Source organism: Oryctolagus cuniculus, chromosome 14 (assembly GCF_051225735.1).
Source record: "Oryctolagus cuniculus isolate XC-2025 breed Fujian yellow rabbit chromosome 14, ASM5122573v1, whole genome shotgun sequence".
Lineage (NCBI taxonomy): Eukaryota > Metazoa > Chordata > Mammalia > Lagomorpha > Leporidae > Oryctolagus > Oryctolagus cuniculus.
In genome coordinates this window covers 16,738,310-16,753,416 of record NC_142880.1, presented here as the reverse complement: position 1 = coordinate 16,753,416, position 15,107 = coordinate 16,738,310, and the positions used below count along the sequence as shown (strand labels likewise).

The 15,107-nt window shown below is 39.7% G+C and overlaps 1 long non-coding RNA gene and 1 pseudogene across 2 annotated transcripts in view; one reads left to right on the top strand and one right to left on the bottom strand.

Annotated features, from left to right (window-relative positions):
• LOC138845140 (uncharacterized) overlaps positions 1–15,107 on the bottom strand; it is a 35,481-nt gene that overhangs the window by 18,913 nt on the left and 1,461 nt on the right. The window lies entirely within an intron of this gene.
• LOC108177244 (nucleophosmin pseudogene) lies at positions 2,074–2,776 on the top strand (annotated as a pseudogene).

Sequence of the window (15,107 nt, the reverse complement as noted above, 5' to 3'; positions counted from 1 at the left end):
TAATCCTCCACCTTGCGGCGCCGGCACACCGGGTTCTAGTCCCGGTTGGGGCGCCGGATTCTGTCCCGGTTGCCCCTCTTCCAGGCCAGCTCTCTGCTATGGCCAGGGAGTGCAGTGGAGGATGGCCCAGGTGCTTGGGCCCTGCACCCCATGGGAGACCAGGAAAAGCACCTGGCTCCTGGCTCCTGCCAGGATCAGCGCGGTGCGCCGGCTGCAGCGGCGGCCATTGGAGGGTGAACCAACGGCAAAAAGGAAGACCTTTCTCTCTCTGTCTCTCTCTCTCACTGTCCACTCTGCCTGTCAAAAAAAAAAAAAAAAAAAAAAAAAAAAGAATTGTGGAAAACAATAGATGACATGAATGAAAATTTCAACAGAGATAATAATCAGTAAAGAGAACCAAAACAGAAATTTTGAGCTGAAAATGCCAATCAATTAAATAAAAAATACAATTGGGAGTGTCAAAAGCAAAACAGGCCAAGTGGAAGAAAGAATTTCTGATTTGGAGGACAAGATTTTTGAAATAACCCAGTTTGATAAAAATAAAGAGGAAATAATTTAAAAGTATGAAGGAAACCTACATGATATAAGGTACCATTAAGCAGAAAAAAATTGTATTATAGGTATACTTGAAGGAAAAAAGAATCAAAAAGGCATGGAGAACCTATATAATGAAATAATAATTGAAAACTTTAGAACTCTTGAAAGAGATATGGACATCCAGATACAGGAAACTCAAAGACCAAAATCAGACTCAACCAAAAAAGACTTTGTTCAACGCATATGATAGACAAACTGTCAAAAGCTAAGGACCAGGCTAGAATCCTAAATACAAGTGTCAAGTTACATATAAAGGGAAACCAATTAGACACCATACAGGCAGAAGACAGTGGGATGGTATATTCAAGATTTTAAAAGAAAAAATAAAAAAAGTCTAACCAAACATATTATAAGCAGTGAAGCTATCTTTTAGGAGTGAAGGAAAAAAAAAGTATTTCCCAGATAATTAAAAATTGATAGACTTTATCACCACCAGACATCTGTAACCTTACAGGAAATTCTGAAGGGAATCCTACATTAGAAGTACATATCATGACCCTGGCGTGATTCTGTCCTCCGTGGCTGTTCTTTACAGCAGTGGATGTCTGATCTCCGTCCGCTTTCTCTCCCCCCTAAGTTCGTCCCACTGCCTCATAGAAGATTTGATGAACATGGACATGAGCCCCCTGAAGCCCCAGAACTATCTTTTCGGTTGTGAACTAAAGGCTGACAAAGATTATCACTTTAAAGTGGACAATAATGAAAATGAGCACCAGGTTTTTTTTTAAACTTTTATTTAATAAATTTCAAAAGTACAATTTTTTGATTATAGCAGTTTTTACCCCCCATAACCATGCTCCCACCTGCAAACCATCTCATCTCCTTCTCCCTCTCCCATCCCATTCTTCATCAAGATTCATTTTTAATTATCTTTATATACAGAAGATCAACTTAGTATATACTAAAAGATTTCAACAGTTTGCACCCACAAAGACACACAAAGTATAAAGTACTGTTTGAATACTAGTTTTACTGTTAACTCGCATAGTACAACACATTAAGGACAGAAATCCTACATGGGGAGTAAGTTGTTGATTTAACAATTGGCACTCTTATTTATGATGTCAAGTAATCACCCGAGGCTCTTGTTATGAGCTGCCAAGGCTATGGAAGCCTCTTGAGTTCACCAACTCCAATCTTATTCAGACAAGGCCATAATCAAAATGGAAGTTCTCTCCTCCCTTCAGAGAAAGGTAACTTCTCCTTTGATGGCTTGTTCTTTCTGCTGGGATCTCACAGAGATCTTTCATGTAGGTTTTTTGTTTGTTTGTTTGTTTGTTTTTGCCATAGTGTCTTGGCTTTCATTTAGGTCTTTTTTTTTTCCCCACAGTGTCTTGGCTTTCCACGCCTGAGAAATTCTCATGGGCTTTTTAGCCAGATCCGAATGCCTTGAGGGCTGATTCTGAGGCCAGAGAGCACCAGTTATCTTTAAGAACAGTCAGTTTAGGTGCTGGTGCAAAGGATGAACTGCACACTGTTGAAACAGAGGCAATGAATTACTGAAGGCAGTCCAATTAAAATAACACTGGCAACACTGAATATGTCTGTACAGCCAATAGCTTCCCTTGGGGACTTTGAAATAACACCACCTGTGGTCTTAAGGTTGAAGTGTGGTTCAGGGCCTGTGCATATTAGTGGACAGCACTTAGTAGCTGTGCAGGAAGATACAGAGACAGAAGACGAGGAGGAAGAGGATGTGAAGCTATTAAGTATATCTGGAAAATGATCTGCCCCTGGAGGTGGAAGCAAGGTACCACAGAAAAAAGTAAAGTTTGCTGCTGCTGCTGCTGCTGCTGCTGAAGATGACGATGATGATGAAGATGATGATGATGATGATTTTGATGATGAGGAAACTGAAGAAAAAGCTCCAGTGAAGAAATCTATACGAGATACTACAGCCAAAAATGCACAGAAATCAAACCAGAATGGGAAAGACTCAAAACCATCAACACCAAGATCAAAAGGTCAAGAATCCTTCAAAAAACAGGAAAAAACTCCTAAAACACCAAAAGGACCTAGTTCTGTAGAAGACATTAAAGCAAAAATACAAGCAAGTATAGAAAAAGGTGGTTCTCTTCCCAAAGTGGAAGCCAAATTCATCAATTATGTGAAGAATTGCTTCCAGATGACTGACCAGGAGGCTATTCAAGATCTTTGGCAGTGGAGGAAGTCTCTTTGACCATGGCCTTGTCTAAATATGATCAGTCAGTGAACTCAGGGGGCTTCCATAGCCTTGGCAGCTCATGACAAGAGCCTTGGGTGATTACTGATGCCATAAACAAGAGTGTCAATTTGTTAAGTCAACAACAGGAGTCAGTGTGCACTTAGTCCTCATGTAGGATCTTTGTCCTTAGTGTGCTGTACATTGAGATTTAATGCTATAACTAGTACTCAAACAGTATTTTTCACTTTATGTTTCTGTGTGGGAGCAAACTGTTGAAATCTTTACTTAATGTATGCTAAACTGATCTTCTGTATATAAAGAGAATCGAAAATGAATCTTGATGTGAATGGAAGGGGAGAGGGAGTGGATAAGGGGAGGGTTACGGGTTGGAGGGACGTTATCGGGGGGAAGCCATTGTAATCCATATTCTGTACTTTGGCAATTTATATTCATTAAATAAAAGTTAAAAAAAAAGAAACTAGCTTAAACAGTTTGTTAAAATTTTCCATCTTATTTCATTTCTGTAACAGTTGATATCTGGCTGTCCTTTTTATAATACAGAAGGGCCGTGCCGTAGCTCACTAGGCTAATCCTCTGCCTGCTGCGCTGGTACTCTGGGTTCTAGTCCCAGTTGGGGCACCAGTGCTGTCCAGATAGCTCCTCTTCCAGTCCAGCTCTCTGCTGTGGCCCAGGAGTGCAGTGGAGGATGGCCCAAGTGCTTGGGTCCTGTACCCACATGGGAAACCAGGAGAAGCACCTGGCTCCTGCCTTCGGATTGGCGCAGCACGCCACCGGCCATAGTGGCCATTTGGGGGGTGAACCAACGGAAGGAAGACCTTTCTCTCTGTCTCTCTCTCTCACTGTCTAACTCTGCTTGTCAAAAAAAATTTTTTTTAATTAAAGAAAAATATAATACGGAAGGAGAACTTTCCCTACCGTGTTTGGTAAATGCTGTTCAGGTTCCATTGCCAAGAATGTGTTGTCCAAAATGCCTGTTTAGTTTTTAAAGAAGGAACTCCACCCTTTGCTTGGTTTTAAGTATATATGGGATATTATGATAGGACACAATAGTAGCAGTGGTCAGACGTGGAAATGGTGGGGAGACACATATACATGTGAAATAAACTCAGTATTTTAATAAAGTAAAAAAAAAAAGAAGTACATATCATGAAAACAAATGGCACTATCAACTTCACTAACCGAGCAGAAACCATCAACAAATTGACAGAAGTTAGCTCTTAACTATCAATACTACCCTTCAAAGTAAATGCATTAAACTCTCCAATCAAATGATATAAGTTGGCTGAATGGATAAAAAAATGAGGCTCAACTGAATGCTGCCTACACAAACTCATTTCCCAAGTAAATATACATATAGACTAAAAGTGAAGGTATACAAAAACATAAATCAGACAAATGGAAACAAAAAATGAGTGGGAGTAGCTACACTCATATCAGATAAAAGACTTTAAATCAAAAACTACAAAGATAAAGACATTATATATTCATAAAGGAACTGATTCAGAAGAAATATACTAATCACAAATATATATGCACCCAACACAAGACCATCAGATATATACAGCAAATATTATAGGACATAAAGAGAGAGATAGAACCCAATACAATAATAGAGGGAAATTTCAACACTGCACTGTCATTAATTATCATTCAGACAGAAAATCAACAAATATACAACAGGGTTGAACCACACATTGAGCAAGTGGACTTGACAGACATTTACAGAACATTTTGCCCAACAGCTACAGAATATATATTCTTTTTATCAAGACATCGAACATTTTCCAGGATTGACCATGTATTAGGCCACAGACCAAGTCTTAGTAAATTTTAAGAGACTAAAATCATAGACTGTATCTTCTCACACCACAAAGGGGTAAAACTAGAAATTAAGATGAAGGGGCCAGTGTGGTAGCACAATGGGTTAAGCTGCCACTTGCGGTGCCAGCACCCCATCTGGGAGTGACAGTTCCACTCCCAGCTGCTCTGCTTCCAGTTCAGCTCTGTTTATGTGCCTGGGAAAGCAACAAAGATGGCCCAAGTACTTGGGCCATTGTCACCCGCATGGGAGAACTGGATGGTGTTCCAGGCTCCTGGCTTTAGCATGTCCAATCCCTGGCTGTTGTGGCCATTTGGAGAGTGAAGCAATGGATGGAAGATCTCTCTCTCTCTCTCTCTCTCTGTCTCTCTCTGTCTCCCTTACCCCTTCTGTCACATTGCCTTTCAAATAAATAAAATATATCTTTTTTAAATCAATAACAAGAGAAAAATTACAAATACATGAAATTAAACAACATACTTCTGAATGATCAATGGATCATTGAAAAAAATTAAAAAGAAATAAAAATTTATTGAAACAAATGCAAATGAAAACACAATATATCAAAACCTTGTGGAATACAGCAAAAACACTATTAAGAGAGGAGTTTATAGCAATAAATCTTTACATTTAAAAAAGATAAAGATTTCAAATTAACAATTTAATGATGTACATCAAAGACTTCGAAAAACAATAACAAATCAAACCTCAAATTAGCAGGAGGTGAGAAATAATAAGAAATTAGAACAGAAATAAATGAAATTGAGACTAAAAAATACAAAAGATCAACACAAGGAAAGCCTTGTTTGTTGAAGAGATAAACAACATAGACAAACTTTTATCCAGAATAACAAAGAAAAAGGAGATACAGTTAAGATGAAAAAAGACATTGCAACTGATACCACAGAAATACAAAGGAAGATAGGGTACTGCTATGAACAACCATATGCTAACACACTGGAAAACTTCAAATAAATGTATACATTCTAGGATATATATATATATATATATATATATAAACCTAAAGATTAAATCAAGAAAATATAGAAAATCTAAATAGACCTATTACAAGCAATGATACTGAAGCAGTAATTAAAAGTGTGCCATTAAGAAAGTTAAGGGCCTGATGACCTTACTCTTGAATTCTACAAAACATTTAAAGAGGAACAAACTCCAATATTTTTCTTTTTTTTCTTTTCTTTATTTTATTTTATTTAATGAACATAAATTTCTAAAGTACAGCTTATGGATTACAATAGCTTCCCCCCCCCAACTTCCCTCCCACCCACAACACTCCCCTCTCCCACTCCCTCTCCCCTTCCATTCACATCAAGATTAATTTTCAATTATCTTTATATACAGAAGATCAATTTAGCATATATTAAGTAAAGATTTCAACAGTTTGCACCCACACAGAAACATAAAGTGTAAAATACTATTTGAGTACTAGTTATAGCATTAATTAAACACCTAAGAGTAACTGTGTATTAATTACAGAGTTCAACCAATAGTTTTAAGTAGAACATAAAAAATACTAAAAGGGTAAAGTATTAACTTATTTTTTTATTTTTCTTTTTTTGTTTGTTATATAGTTATTTTTTTATTTAATAAATGTGAATTTAGAAAGTGCAACTTTTGTATTGTTGTGGCTCCCCCCCCACCTCCCTCCCTCCCATGGCCCTCCCCTCTCTCACTCCCTTTCCCATCCCGCCCTTCATCGAGTTTCATTTTCAATTACCTTCATATACTGAAGATCAACTTAGTATATACTAAGCAAGGATTTCAACAGGCTGTACTCATACAACCGCACAAGGTATAGGGTATTGTTCGACTAGTAGTGTTGTTTTTAAGTTTCACAGTAAAACACATTAAGGACAGAGATCCTACTTGGGGAGCATGTACCCAGTGACTTCCATTGTTGATTTAACAATTGGCACTCTTATTTATGACGTCAGCAATCACCCGAGACTTTTGCTATGAGCTGTCTAGCCTGTGGAAGCCCCTTGGAACTCCAATATTTTTCAAGCTATTCTAAAATGCTAAAGAGGATGGAACTCTGCCAAACCCTTTAGGAGGCCAGTATCATTCTGATACCAAAAACAAAGATACAACACAAAAAGAAAACTATAGTTCAATATTATTGATGAACATAGATGCAAAAATTCTCTATAAAATATTGGCAAATCAAATCCAACACTATATCAAAAACATCATACATCATGATCAAGTGGAATTAATTCCTGAGATGTACAGGTGATTAAATATTTGAAAATCAATAAATGCCATAAATCATAGCAACAGAATGAAAAACAAAATCCATATGATCATTTCAATAGATGCAGAGGAAGCATTTAATAAGAATGATAAGATTCAACATCACTTTATGAGTCAAACCTTCAATGAATTAGGTACAAAAGGAACATCTCAAAATTCTAAATGCTATATATGATAAACCAACAGTCAGTATCATAGTAACCAGGGAAAAGCTAGAAACATTTTCTTTTCTTATCTGGAACACGACAAGGATGTTCACATTCACCACTCTTATTCAGTAGTTTTGGGATTATTAGCAAGAGCAATTAGGGAGGAGAAAGATATAAAAGGCATGGAAATTGGAAAGCAGAAAGTTATAACATTTGTGCTTGTAGATGACATGATGTTGTACATGAAGAAACCCTAACACTGCACCAAAAAGCTGTTAGAAGTGATAAACCTATTCAGTAAAGTTGCAAAAACACATATAAAAACAACATAAAAAAACAGGAACATCTTTACACACGAATAATGACCTTGCTAAAAGAACAATTAGGAAGGCAGGTAAAGCCACCACCTGCAATGCCAGCATCCAATATGGGTGCCAGTTCAAGTCCTGCTGTTCCTCTTCTGATCCAGCTCTCTGTTACAGCCTGGGAAACAGTAGAAGATGGCCCAAGCTTGGGCCCCTGCACCCACATGGGAAGACCTGGAAGAAGCTCCTGGCTCCTGGCTTCGGATTGGCGCATTTCCGGTCGTTTCGGCCAATTGGGGAGTGAACCAACGGATGGAAGACCTCTCTTTCTCATCTGCCTCTCCTCTCTCTGTATAATTCTGACTCTCAAGTAAAAAATAAATAAATCTTAAAAAAAAAAAAAGAAATCATTAAGGACACAAAAAATGGAAAGGTATTCCTTGCTCAAGGATTGGAAGAATATTAAAATATCTACATTGGCTAAGGCAATATGCCCAATACAATCCTTATCAAAATACTGAGAGATCCCAGCAGAAAGAACTGGCCATCAAAGGAGGAGGTACCTTTTTCTGAAGGAAGGAGCAAAAAAAAATTAAGCTGGAGGCATTATGAAACCTGATTTCAAAGCATAAGTCAAAGCTATAGTTATTAAAATAGCATGCTATTGACATAAATACTGGCACATAGATCAGTGGAATAGAATAGGAAGCCTAGAAATTCATCCACATCCATACATCCAAGTGAGTTTCGACAGAGGTGACAAGAACATACATTAGAAAAAGGATAGTATTTTCAATAAATGGTGCTAGCAAAACTGGATGGATATATATTGAAGAATAAAATTAGATCCAAATCTCTAACCATGTACAAAAATCAACTCAAGATGGATCAAAGGCCTAAATGTAATTTCTGAAATTATGAAATTACTGAAAGAAAACATAGCGGAAATACTTTAAGACATTGGTGTGGGTAATGACTTCTTGGATAAAACCCCCAAAGCACATGAAACGACACCTAGACTAGAAAAAAGCAGACTATATCAATCTTAGAAACTTCTACACAGCAAAGAAAACAATAAATACAGTGAAGAGACATCCAACAGAATGGAAAAAAAAATATTTGGAAGCTACTTAACCGACACTGGAATAATGTCTAGAATATATCAGCAATTCAAAAAATTCAACAACATAAAATCATCCAGTCCAGTTAAGAAACAGGCAAAGGGAGCCTGCATTGTGGAGCCGTGGATTAAGCTGCCACCATCCCATATTGGAGCATGAGTTCCAGTCCAGGCTGCTCCACTTCCCATCCAGTACCCTGCTACTGTGCTTGGGAAAGCAGCGAATAATTATCCAAGTACTTGGAGCTCTGACACTCATGTTGGAGACCTGAGTGGACTTTCAGGCTCCTGGATTCAGCCTGGACCAACCTTGGCCATTTGAGCCATCTGAGCACCGAAACAGCAGATGGATTTTCTCTCTCTTTCTCTGCCTTTCCTTCAAATAAATAAATTAAATCTTCAAAAAAAAAAAAAAAAAAAAAGAAATGGGCAAAGGACTTTAATAGACAATTCTCAAAAGAAGAAATAGAAATGGTCACAAATAAATTTCACTAGCTATCAGGGAAATGCAAATTGAAACCACAATGAGCTATCACCTCACCCATCAGAATGGCTATTATTTATTTATTTTTTTGACAGGCAGAGTTAGACAGTGAGAGAGACAGAGAGAAAGGTCTTCCTTCTGTTGGTTCACCCTCTAAATGGCCACCATGGCCGGCGCAGTGCACCAATCCGAACCCAGAAGCCGGCAGCCAGGTACTTCCTCCTGGTCTCCCATGTGGGTGCAGGGCCCAAGGACCTGGGCCATCCTCCACTGCACTCCCGGGCCACAACAGAGAGCTGGACTGGAAGAGGAGCAGCCGGGACAGAATCCGGCACCCCAACCGGGACTAGAATGTGGAGTGCCGGCGCTGCAGGTGGAGGATTAGCCTAGTGAGCCGCGGCACCGGCCCAGAATGGCTATTATTAAAAAGATAAAGAGTAAATAAAGCTGGTCAGTATGTGGAGAAAGGGGAACTTTTATAAACTGTGAGAATGTAAACTAGTACAGCCACTGCGGGAAGTGGTATGACAACTTAAAAACTAGTAATGGAATTGCCATATGATCCAGCAATCTTACTACTGGATATACCCACAAAATATATGAACTCATTATATCAGAGAGATATCTGCTCCACCATGTTTATAGCAGCACTGTTTATAATAGCCAAGATATGGAATCAAGATAAGATTCATAATCAGATAAATGGATAAAAAATATACATAAGGACAAGAGAATAATATTCAGCTATAAAAATGAACTCCTGTCATTTGCAGCAAAATGGATGGAACTGGAAGACATCATGTTGAATAAAATAAGTCAGACAGAGAAAGGCAAATAGAGCATATTCTCTGTTATTTATGGGAGCCAAAATAAAACAAAGAAACAAAACAAAACAAACAAAACCCTGCCTCAATCTGAACACAGAATGTTGATTATGAGAGGCTGGAAGGGATGGGAGGGATAAAAGGAGTTTGCCGTGCTCGCTTTGGCAGCACATATACTAAAAGGAGTTTGGAATAAAAACATAGGGGAAGATAGGTGTGGTTCATTAATTGTGACAAATATGCTAACATGAGATGTTAGTATTGGGAAACGGTGGGAGGGGTATATGGGAATTTGTATTACTACACAATTTTTGTTCTCTACATTTAAAATTAATTATAAATATTTATATTAAAAAAGAGACTATGACAGCATCCACCTTCGATGACAGTGGTAGCAGTAGAGATAGTGAGAGTAGGTTAGATTTAGGATAATTTTTGAAAAGATAGCCAGCAGATTTTGCTGAAGAAATGGACATGTAATGTGAGGGCAAAGAGTATGCAGCAGGAGGAGTATCTAAGCCAAAAACAACAAGACAAATATCCTATGTCTTCTCGGATATGTGATAGTTACTATAGAATAAAAAAATGTGTAAGAATGAAATAGACATCTTATGATGTGGTTACTGTTTTTGGCCCTTGTCTATACTCCTGTGGAACAGCGGCCTTTCTGCTTTTTACTTCTTGAATATTCTGGTTAGTGGTGCATTACATCTGTGACTATAAAGTAAACTGAAATTATGTTTTTGCACAAATTAAAGAAAAGAAGAAGGAAGGGGCTTGAGGAAAGGAGAGAAAAAGGGAGGGAAGTATGATTATTTTCTTAGAATTGTACCTCTGAAATACATGAGATCTGTTCTTTCTATATTAAAGCCGGATATGGGTATGTGGAAGTCATCAGTACAGTACTGCTGCATAAGAGACAGTGAAGGGAATGGATCTGATCACCTCGTGAATGAAGGCACGTAGAGAAGGGACATGATGAGGAGCACACTAACTTTTGGTGATCAGAATTCAACAAAGGAAAACTGGTGTTCTGAGTTTTGAGAAGGATGTGATCGCTTGTGCTCAGTGCTGCTAAGCTGGTAAATAAAATGAAAAGTAAGTGTTGCCCACCAGGTTTATCAGGATTGTTTAAATTCCATTATCATAACACCAACTCTTCTTTTGTTCTTTTATCCTTTCTTTATTTTTATATTTTATTTGTTTTGTTTGTAAGGCAAAAAGAGAAAGACAAACAGGAGAGGGAGAGGGAGAGGGAGGGAGAGAGAGAGAGAAAAAATCTTCCATCCACTGGTATACAATCCAAATAGCTACAACAGTCAGAAATTCAATTTGGATCTCCCAGGTGGTGACAGGGACTGAAATGCTTCTTCTTCTCTGGGTTCATATTTATCAGGAAACTGGATTTGGAATGGGATCTGGGAAATGAACCAAGGCACTCTGACATGGGTTGTTGACATCCTGAGTAGCATTTTAACTGCAGTGCCAAATGACTGCTCCTCTTCTAACTTCTAATAGCCCAGAGGTCTCACAGGGAAGTATGTGTAAGAGTTAAGGATCTAGAGTGTATGCTAACATCATACCTTCTGTACTATATGGGCTACCAAGGGGGATTTTCACGGTTATTATTTTTTACTATTAGAGATTTCTGTCATGAAGCCTGAGTTGAGAACCAAAACCCTGTTAGGGATACAATTACAGCTTCTCACAGCTGTTTCTAATCTATCCTATTATGATTCCGGAGATAGGAAAAAGCAGGGTCAGAGAGCCTATGCTTTACATATCCCCTCTTTGTTGTTTTGTCCTTACAGAATTCACAAGAAATCTCATGTCATTTCCTCCTTGCTTTCCATGAGGCAACATAAGAAAAACAATCTAAAAGAGAGATGACTGAGCAGAAAATGGAAAGGCTATTTGGAGTTAAACTGAAGAGAAGCAAGATCTGCACAGGTCCAAGCGAATCATTTATTTCTGATGACTTCACCAGTCTAACAGAGAATTACCAATTCTCCTTTCCTTTGTCCACTATTTCCTATCCAAACAAAACTTATGCAAAAGAACACGTCCATTGTTAAGTAAAAGAATTTGGTCTTTCCCTAAGAGAGTTGAGGGTTCTTCCCTCAGATTCTGGAAGGTCCTATTTGAGAGTAGTGTCTGTTTAGGGTGGAGACTGGCCATAAACATAACAGTCTTAGAGTGAGGGCTCTCCACACCATAGAGACTAAACATCTGACTTGGGTGGAGGCTTTGGGTCCTGTGATATCCGTTGACCAGGAGACAGATCAGCCAGGTGGGCAATCAACACCAGCCACTGACTGATTATGCAAGCTAGTAAAAGATGAATGTTGAATGCTCGTGAGCCTCTGTGGTTTGCAATACTCCAATGCATGCTGGCACACATATCCAGGCCACACATCCACGGGAGGGTGAATGTCCTGACTCCACTAGGAGAAGACAACAGAAGTCCTGCCTTTGGTGCAGGCAAAGTCCTGGGGAGACTGCCTATGCTCTTCCTCTTTTGGTGGAGATTTCATTTCTCTCTCTTCCCTGTAGTAAACTATACCCATGAGTATAACAGCTTTTGCTGAGCTCTGTGAGTCCTTCTAGAAAACTGTCAAAGCATAGGGCGTTTTTTGGAACCTCCAAATTTGCAGTTGAAGTCAGAAATGAAGGAAACCAAGTGCTCTCAAATGTTGTTGTTTGGCCAGCACCGCGACTCACTAGGCTAATCCTCTGCCTGCGGCGCCAGCACCCCTGGTTCTAGTCCCGGTTGCCCCTCTTCCAGTCCAGCTCTCTGCTGTGGCCCGGGAGTGCAGTGGAGGATGGCCCAAGTCCTCGGGCCCTGCACCTGCATGAGAGACCAGGTGGAAGCACCTGGCTCCTGGCTTCGGATCGTCACAATGCGCCGGCAGTAGTGGCCATTTGGGAGGTGAACCAACGGAAGGAAGACCTTTCACTCTGTCTCTCTCTAACTCTGCCTGTCCAAAAAAAAGAAAAAAAAAAAAGTTGCTGTTTGTCAAAATTCTAGCTAAATACATAAATCTACAAATTATTCCCACTACAAACTAGAGCCTATCTTACTTTTTTAAAAGTATTTATTTATTTGAAAGGCAGAGTTACAGAGAGAGGGAAGACAGAGATAGAGAAAGAGAGTGAGACAGAGAGAGACCCTCCATCTGCTGGTTCACTCCCCAAACAGCTGCAATGGCTGGGGTTGGGCCAGGCTGAAGCCTGTAGTAGCTAGGAATTCCAACTGGGACAGTCCCTGCCACCCACAGCACTTGGGCATTTTCTGCTGCTTTCTCAGTCACATTAGCAGGGGGATGGGTCAGAAGTGGAGGAACCAGGACTCACACTGGTACCCATAGGGGATGCTGGCATCATGGTAGTGGCTTAACCCAGTGCTCCACAACACTAGCCCCTGCTTTGTTTTGTTTGTTTGTTTGAATCTCAAAGTATGTCTTGAACATTGATATTTTATCTTTTCTTAGATTTTAAAAAGTGATTCCCAAAACATTCAAGAAGAGGTGAAAGGGAGTTGATTTCAAGTAATAATAATATTGATGGAGCAAATACTGAAAATTATTTGATTTTGTGATCCTCCTTTTGGTGTTTTGAATATAAACTGAACCCAGAAGGCAGAACTTGTTAGTACTTACTCAGCCCTACTTCACACATAGCTACTTTGGTTTGGGCAAAGACAGGAAGGTAACCCAGTATTCCAAATTTAAGTCAGAATCCAGACGCCACTCAAATAAAGTTGCTTAATGTGGACTGAGCATTTGCCCAGCATCTAACCAAGAACATTTTCCCTAATTAAATGTCAAAGCTGCCCAAATACTAACGCTGAGTTCTAGTCATGGTAAATGGGTTTTAATTTTACTTTTAGCTTAAATGAATATTATGTAATATTGATGTCTGTAGGTGTCTGTCTGCTGTGTGTCATTGAGTTCATTTGATGTGAAGGATGCAGATGGATTGATAAGAAGATAGATGCCTAAGGAGAGGGTCTGGAGTAGGAGGAGGAAGTGCCAAAAATGGTATAGGGGTATTTCTTTGATCACCCCTGTGATCAAAGATGGACCAGCTGTTAGCCAGGAGGGAACAAATCCCCTTTCCTTTCTCTTTATCTCAGTTAGATCTTGAAGTGCAAAAGGAGAGGGGTGGGGAAAGAAACTGGAGTTTCTGGCTTCCCCAGAGATGTATAAATTAAAGCCATAAATAAACAAAGTAGCTTGTACGATTTAGAGGACTGTTGTTGAAATGAAGGGGAAAATTTGCACTATACGAGCATATGTGTAGTCATCAGTGTAATGGTTTCTGCTAAGCCACATATGGGCTGCTGGAATTCTCACAAAACATACAAACCCACACACAACAATGTTGTTGCTTTTCCTTTCTCCTCACAGATTGGTGGGAAATACATTTTTGGCCAGCTGAGGCAGGAGTCTAATCTACCATTTATGGTAGTGTGAGAGGAAGAAAGGGCACATAAATCTCTTTAATCTGTGTTAGACACTTCAGACAGGAGAGTTTCCCATTGCATGTTGTGCAGTGTATTGGTTTCTTTTGCTGAAAATAATTTACTGCCTTAACATAACAACCATTTGGCCAGCGCCGCAGCTCACTTGGCTAATTCTCCGCCTGCAGCGCTGGAACCCCGGGTTCTAGTCACGGTTGAGGCGCCGGTTCTGTCCGGTTGCTCCTCTTCCAGTCCAGCTCTCTGCTGTGGCCCAGGAATGCAGTGGAGGATGGCCCAAGTGCTTGGGCCCTGCACCCGCATGGGAGACCAGGAGGAAGCACCTGGCTCCTGGCTTCAGATAGGTGCAGCGCACGGCTGCAGCGGCCATTTGGGGAGTGAACCAACGGCAAGAAGCCCTTTCTCTCTGTTTCTCTCTCTCTCATTGTCTAACTCTGCCTGTCCAAAAAAAAAAAAAAAAAAAAAAAAAAATTTCATTATATCTAATCATTTCAGGTATTGGAATAGTCTGAAGGTTCATTCCTTCCCCTCTGGGGTCTAGCTAGAACTGCTGACTGAAACACCGATATGTGTGTTTAATAGTAAGCAGTTTACCACTGAGCAAAGTATATTTCCCTAACCCTTGAGTGGGCTTCTATCCTGTGTAACATTGAAAGTTTATGCCAGGGGCCGGTGCTGTGGCACAGTAGGTTAATCCTCTGCCTACAGCACCAGCATCCCATATCAGAGCCGGTTCTAGTCCTGGCTGCTCCTCTTCCAATCCAGCTCTCTGCTATGGCCTGGGACAGTTGTGGAAAATGGCCCGAGAGCTTGGGCCCCTGCATCCACATGAGAGACCAGGAAGAAGCTCCTGACTTCTGGCTTGGATCA